The sequence below is a fragment of the Medicago sativa genome, chromosome 7 (assembly GCF_051527215.1).
Source record: "Medicago sativa cultivar Bolivia chromosome 7, Bolivia_mono, whole genome shotgun sequence".
Taxonomy (NCBI): Eukaryota; Viridiplantae; Streptophyta; class Magnoliopsida; order Fabales; family Fabaceae; genus Medicago; species Medicago sativa.
In genome coordinates, this window is record NC_140755.1 from 8,508,729 (window position 1) to 8,517,188 (window position 8,460).

At 32.5% G+C, this 8,460-nt stretch overlaps 1 pseudogene; it reads right to left on the reverse strand.

Moving 5' to 3' along the window:
• Positions 1-4,347: 4,347 nt before the first annotated feature.
• Positions 4,348-7,255, reverse strand: LOC146903996 (uncharacterized; annotated as a pseudogene).
• Between the last annotated feature and the right edge of the window lie 1,205 nt (positions 7,256-8,460).

Below are 8,460 nucleotides of genomic sequence, written 5' to 3' on the forward strand. Positions count from 1 at the left end.
CTGAAAATTTTGGATGAAATGCTAGACACATACTAAGTGATTCTTATACTAAAGGAATGAACAGGTTTTCTACGAAACTTGCGTGTCATTGACCATCTCTAAAAAAACGTTGTGCTTTACTGTTTGAATTATTGACTTAGCTTACCAACAAATTTATTGGGACACTATGGTATCTTATAATTTTGTTTCACAACTCTTACATTTAAACACCAATAAATTGCATAAACTTATATAATATCTCATTTTCTTTTTATCTCTTTTCTTGTCACATTAACAACATATCACATTATCTCTATTATTCCTTTCTCTTGTAAGGTGTTAAATGATTTTGGGTGTTTATCAAAACATTTTTCCTTTTCTTACGTAAGGAGTATATGATATCCAACATTAAGTTACTTAATGTCCATTTTTTATATTTAATAAATTTGATGTTTTTTCCTAAAAATAAAAAAAAAATGACGTTTAGAATTAATATTGGTACTTGGTAGCAACAAAATTAAGGTTACAAAAATTTACTTAAAATTAAATAAAAAGGAATAATTAAAAGTTTAATTTTTTTATGGTGAGACAATTAAAAGTTTAATTAACCCCATACAATAAACAACTTTGATTTTGAATGATTCCAAAACTTATTTTGCCAAAAATCGAGTGAAGATTCATTTAATTTCTGGAAAAACAATATGGCGTCCAATTTAATCTTTTACTAGAAAAAACAAGTTCACGAATTTCTGACAATTATCAACTCAAGATCTTAGCTATCTCAATACAATAGGCAGATCAATAGTTATACATTGAAATCTTAGATATCTACAATCTTGTATCCAAACTCCAAATGTCACACATATGCTAGGCGAATTCATGATCGTTCAACGAATCGAGTTTTTTATTTTTTAAATGAAGGAAAGAGTCACTAAATCGCCTCACTTCGTAAGATGAAATGTTGCTCGTCCAACAAATCTTCTCCTCCTTTTCTCCTTTGAATGGAGGGGAAGGGAGGGAAGGACTCCAACCATAACAGCACTCTCACCCGAACGATCAAACAACTCTTCTAACCATAACGCATGCGCGTCAAGCAGTATTTTGCACACATATGCTAGTTTGTAACGACGTTGAAACAAAAAATAGCAATTAAGGGTGTGTTTGGATGGAGGGGAAGGACTTACTTTTCTTTTCTAAATTATGGATATTATAAAATAATTTTTAAAAAAATGAAATAACAACATGATAAATGATCATATAATACTTCAAAAACACTTAATTTATTTTAAAAAAACATTTTACATTGTTCGTAATGTAAAAAAAAATTTGGTTACACATTTTACCTTGTTCGTAATGTAAAAAATAAAAGTAAGTCCTCACATCCTTTTCTTTCCAAAACCCTCAATTCAAACACACCCTAATGGGGTCGTGTCATCATCATCATCTTAATAATCATCATGACAAAAAAGAAAATTGCAACACCTAATAAACGTGTGACCCTAAAATACTCTACATGTTTGTACAATTTCAATCTAATTCTAACACGTTGAAGGTTGAAAGAGGAAAATTTGCTTGTGTTTGCATGGTTTTTATAAGGGTCTTGTTAAAGAGTGTCTCTGGGACACTCTTTAAGCAATTCAAAATAAGAAATTATTCCTTTAAAAAGTCAAATATTTTAATTTCCAATACATTAATTATACAAATTTCCATAAAAACTTCTATTTAAAGTTCTTAAAAGTGTTCCGGAGGCACTCGTTAATATTTCCCTTTTTATAAACCTCTAACCCTCTTTGCTTTGTTGGAAAAAAAATACCAACTCTTACAGCACTCTCAACACGTTCATAATAAATTATCTCTTAATGCGGAAACAACAAATTTCAATGCTAATCATGACGAAAAGAAACACTATCACGGAAGAATAGAAATAATCTTATTGGAGTCAATGCATTGAAAAACAATGTCACCACTCTATCAATCTAACACATCTAATGCTACGTTAACTATGGCCCCACCATCTTGTGCATGCTCTTTTCCTTCCACCAATCATCCAATGCCACCTCGGTTAGGTACTCGTAAAATTGCAAGACCTAAGACCATCTTCAATGGTAATCATAAAAATTTCAACATGATATTTGTACAACTCTTTGACAACTATTTTTCTCTTCTTTTTATTGGACAAAAACAATGAAGAGAAATAGAAAAAGAGAAAGAATAAAAACACATGAGTATGAGAGAGAGGATTGTTTCAAAAGTTGTCAAAAAATATATGTACAAATAACATTTTTCATTAAAAAAAACTTCATTGAAGTAAGAAAAAATGGTTACCTATTAGATACTACTGTTAACTATATACAACAACTTTCTCTACAACAAACAACAACTCTTAGTCCTCGTGAGTTTAACTCAGTTGGTATGGACAATGCATAATATATGCATGTTCCGACGTTCAAACTCCGACCACCACACAAAAAAAAAACAACTCATACGATTTAAAAAAAAGTAGATAAATGTTGGTTCTACCGTTTCAAATTCATGGGATTTTTGCTCTTTTCAATTCCTTTTTATTTATTTTTCAAATGCACATATTAAAAAGTACATATTAGTGGACATATTCAAGACTTTTTAAATATTTATTTTATTACCATTTGAACCGTTGAGTTCTTAGAGAAAGTTTATTATAGTCACAACCCCAAAATTAAAAATATTTATGCACACTCACAAAAACTAAAAAATTAAAACAAAACTAATTTACTCACATCAATTAATATCATTGAATTTAATTCTCTTTTAATTTTTTTCATATCATTGAATTTAATTCTCTTTTAATTTTTTTCATTTGATGTGAGTGTGCCCAAATCTTTTTGATTTGGGGTTTTGACCGTGGAAGACTTTCTCGGGTTCTTAATAGGTAATTTTATTAAAAAAATTATAAATAAATGATGTACACACGTGAGATCTTTTAATGACTCTTTTTAGGCTAATACTTGATGGTGTATGGTGATGACATGTTGTCATTACATGTTTTTATTAGTTACTTTGATGTTTTTATTGAGTTTATAGCATTATTAGACAATCCCGAGGTGTAAAAAGCAAGAAATTATAAAAAGTTGGAGTTTTTCACCGCCTATAAAATCGTGACACAGTTGCAAATTATTTCCTTTTGTTTTGCTGTTGATTTGAAAAACGTTTCTGGTAATGTGCAGGGTAAACAGAGAAGATTTCGATGTTTATTGCTTTGAAACTCCAGCAAAAAGTCCACCTCCATACCCAATCGGAACTGCTTTCCATTCTACCCTGAACGACTGTTGAGAGAAAGATCTAGTGCTTCAAGGTTAGTTTTCTACGAAGTTGAGCAAAACGAAACCTTTCAAGTCACCTATGACTTTCGGTATCTCATGTAGCCTTTCTATCTGAGAAAAGGTTCCATGATTTTGTTTCTTGAAATATCAATTGCTTGCAGCGAAGTTAGATTTTTTAATGTGTCTCATAAAATAGATGAAATTGTCACAGAACTTTTTGAATGGGATTGTCACATGACTAAGTTGAAGCATCTCAAGTTTTGTTGAGTTTTAAATTATGCTTACAAGACTAGACAATTTCAGTTGCAATAGATTAACTGAACTACCTATAGGAGTTGATATAGCATTTAAGCCTAGATTGAGACAACAATTTGGACAACTGTGAATTTTGTAATGAAATTTCTCCAAAAATTATGGTATGAAAAAAGATTCAGAGATATCTTAGTTGTGAAAGCTCTCCTATCTTTGGCAGGACTCGAGAGTAATTGAAAATATTATTAGAAAGATCAAGATTTTGAAGGTGTACAAGTCGAAAGAGACAGCTATTTGCATCAATTTTACCTTAGATTTGGCTTCTATTATATGTGAATCACTTGATTTTTATGCTCATCACATTTACTGCCATTCCAAGATTATTAGAAAGATCAAGATTTTGAAGGTGTACAAGTCGAAAGAGACAGCTATTTGCATCAATTTTACCTTAGATTTGGCTTCTATTATATGTGAATCACTTGATTTTTATGCTCATCACATTTACTGCCATTCCAAGATGCTGTTTTTGGATTACTTAGAGGATTCCAGGAGTGATTTCAAAGTGTCATAAAAAAATTACAAAAATCCTAATCAGTTTGATGAACATCCCTGATAATATATGACTAGTATTTTATCTCAATGTTTCAGTTTAAAAGATTAAGATAGAATGGTGTTTCTGTGATCTCATGTTTTTTTAGTACAGTTTCTTTTCCTTTACTCATTGTTCTCTTTCATAATTACTACATTTTTTCCTTTAATTCATCCGAAGTGTCATAAAAATAACTAGCAGAAAAAGAAGACTATATACACCAAAATGTAATTAAATGCATGCTCTTTCAAACAACCTTTATTGCTTTTACATACAAAGGAAACTCTTGCAATATGCAACTACAAGAACAGAAGGAAACTCTTACAATATGCAATTACAATTACAATTGCTTTTACATACAAAGGAAGACTAAGATGTTTATTGCTTTGGACTCAAAAAAACACTCACTAATGTCTCTTAAAAATCTTATTAAGGAAAATTATAACTGAAACGCCAAGGTAATCTCTACACCATGCAAATACCTGCGGAAAGTAAGTGTTTCCCAATGCCACTCCAGCAACAAGTCCACCGCCATATCCAATTAGAACTACTGTCCAGTATAATTCAAAGAAAGATTCTGCGTCGTCATCATCATCATCAGAAGTAGAAGTCCCTGCAGGATCTATACACTTCTTCAACAACTGATCCCCACACAGACCTTGATTACCCTCAAATGAATCACCTTTGAATGTAGAAAACTGATTATTTTGTGGTATAGGACCTGTGAGATTGTTAAAGGACAGATTTAAGTATTCCAAAAAGGTGATTTGTGCCAACTGTTGGGGAATTTTCCCTGAAAGACTGTTGAGAGAAAGATCTAGTGCTTCAAGGTTTGAAAGCTTCCCTAAGGAAGATGGAATTCTGCCAATAAGGAGGTTATTTGAGAAGTTGAGCAAAACAAGTCCCTTCAACTCGCCTATCACTTGTGGTATCTCTCCACTGATTTTGTTGCTTGAAATATCAATGGCTATTAAGCTGTAAAAATTTTGAAGCTTCTCAAGACCATGGCCAACCCTTTGTTTGACAATGTGAACGAATAAAACTTACCTGATGTCCTATGATATTGTCCTCCATTGGTCAACGTCGACAACGAGTTAGACTCATACTGTAATTGACTTGCGTTGGAAGTATTCATTGCTTTCAAACTTTGGATCATTTCAGTTGGAAAACTGCCAGAGAACTCATTGTGAGAAAGGTCAATGATGTGAAGCTTGGGAAACGTGCATATCATGTAGACAGGGCACCTAATGTCTCCATGAAATTCGTTGTTACTTAAAGATAGTACCTTTAACTCGGGCAATTCTCCCATCCAGAATGGAAATGAATCATTGATATTGTTGTAGCTAACATCAAAGGACTCTAACCTTTTGTTGTTGACCAATGCCCTTGGCAGCTGACCCTTCATATTGTTGTTACTGAGATCAATCATCTGTAGGGAATTTCCTATCATGTATGTTTGAGGAATGAGGCCAGACAACTTGTTCCCACTAAGATCTAGACTTTCTAAAGATTGGCTAACGTTACCCAGGCATGAAGGAACGTTGCCGCTTAAGTTGTTGAACGATAAATCAAGATGCGTGAGTGATTTGAGATTGCGTATGGATGGGGAAATTTCTTCAGTCAATGAATTGTCGGAAACATCTAAGGTTTGTAGACTTGCTTTTTTCCACAACCAATTGGGCAGCGATGTTATATTGTTTGATGCCAACATAAGAATTTCCAGATCAGCCATATCTCTTATAAATGATGGAACCTCAACTAAATGATGAATTTTTTCCACTAAACAATGACAGTTTGTTAGATGATAAATCTAGAAAAACTAGCTTTTTGAGGATTAGAAACATGTCAAGCTCTAGCTTTCCATGCAAAAAATTATATCCTAGGCCCAAGTAAGCTAAATTGGCTAGATTCATTATCCATGATGGAATTTCACCCTTTATATTGCAATTTGCTGCATTCAAATATTCTAGCTGGGTGAGATTTGCAAAAGATAATGGGAGGTGACTGCCAATACTGACTGAGGATATCTCCAACGCAATTAGTGACGAAAGCTTACCTACCCACAAGAAGGTTTCGATAGTAACTTCATTCAAACCAATGTCCAAGACACGTAGCTTGGTAAGATTGGCCAAGGATGCAGAATGGTCCCCCCTTAATTTGTTATTTCTAAGGATTATCTCCGTGACCTGTGTGAGGTTGCCAAGTGAAGAAGGAATATATCCAAAAAAATGGCAATCTGGAATTGATAGGGAGATTAAAGAACTAAGCCTTCCAATGGATATTGGGAGTGTGCCATAGAAACCTGTCTTGTCAAGTAGTAACTTGGTGAGTGAACTAGACTCAAACTCAGGCAAACTACCTTGGAGATTTGGATTATATCTCAAATCCAGAACTTTCAAGTTTGGAAGATGAAATACTCCAACTGGAAATTCACCATACAATTCAGAATTGTAAAGAGATAGTTTTTTCAATGAAGTTAGATTTGTGAGTGTGTCTGGTAAAGTAGATGAAATACTCACTAAACAAAGAAAAAGGATCTCAAGTTTTGTTGAGTTTTGAATTATGCTTTTGAGACTGGACAATTTGAGTTGCAAAAAATTGTTTGTATTACCTTTTGGACTATGTATAGCAGTGGAGCCTAGATCAAAAGATAACAACTTGGACAATTGTGAAACTTGTGGTGGAATTTCTCCAGAAAAAAAGCATAAAGAAAGGTTCAGATGTTTTAGTTGTGAAACTTTTGTGAAACTTTTGGATGGGATTTGAGAGTAGTTGAAGTCATTGTCAGAAATAGACTGCTATTTGCATCCATTTTACCATAGAGTTGGCTGCTTCTGAGATCAATGTGAATCACATGATCTGTGTGCTCGTGACATTTAATACCATCCCATGAGCAGCAATCTGTGCTGGAATTCCAAGAAGCTGTTTTTGGATAACTTGGAAGATTATCAGAGGCTAAGTTATTGATGACAAAGCTTTCCTTAAATTGCAACAAGGCATGGCTTTCATATTGATGACACTTTGGCTGAATTTGAGGAAAACAAGTAGTAAATGTGAAAGAGAAAAGTGAATAAAGGAAAAAAAAATTTAGTAACAAAACATGAGACCAGACAAAAACCATTGTATCTTAATATTTTGAGCTGAAAATTTAGGATGAAATGCTAGACACATACTAAGTGATTCTTATACTAAAGGAATGAGCAGTGTGTGACAAATAAAAATGTTTTCTAGTGATCATTGACCGTGCATTTTGGTTTATGTTCTTAACTGTTTAAATTTCAGAAACTACATTTTAACTTCGACAATGTTCACTTTATGTCCATTCATTGCTTTTGCTTTTGCTTTCTATTATTTGACTCAGCATTCGGCAATTTGCTCTAATTCTGTATAGCTACTTGTATTTTGGGTTACAATTTCAATCTTACAATTATCTCTCCAATCAATTCCATACACAGCCTTCAAAAATACAATATCTTGTATTTTGGGTTACAATTTATTCTTTTAAACCTTAAAAAAAATATAATATCTTGACACAGTCGATTTTCAATTTGGACAGTTTTTATGCAATTTTTTTTTTGGTATTCGACACAGCAATTTGAATTTTCTCTCGTCATATATAATTGGTATTGTATTATTCGGAATAAAATTTGAGGAACACAAAATTACTGAAAGTAATTAGAAATATTTAGCATGATCGGAATAACATAATTTGGGAGTGATGTTGCATTGTTATGTGAGACACCCTTTTAAATGTCCCTCTTCCGTCAGTTATTGCTACAACCTACAGCCAAATCTTTATATGCATACGTTAATCAGATCTATAACTATTTAAATTTAATAGACTCCATTTCAGTTAAATATTCAATAAAAAAAAAAAAAGTAAATTACACCCCCCTCCCATCCCCTGAGAGATTATGATATTACACTCCTCTCCCCTCTTAAGATTAAATATACAACTTAGTCCATTTAACTTGAAAAATTTGACACCTTTAAAGAAGATTTAATTTTATGTTCAAATTGACAATAATATCCATTCTATTTGTTTAATATTCTACGCTTCATTTCATTACCTTCTTCTTCTTCTACCTATCAAAAGCCATAACCCTTATTCTCTAAGGTTTCTTAATCTGCTAACTGGCGGTTGTCGCATAAAGATTGAAACTTCTGCACACAGGTGTTATTTTTTTATGCCTATTTTCTTCCTTCTTTGACTTTGCCTCTTCTTTTTTATCCTTTCTCTTTTTATTCATCGACTGAAAAACCCTATACACATATAGGAGTTAAAGGTTATTCTAATATATTAATTCTTAGGATCGAATTTTATGAATCTATAAATCTTGT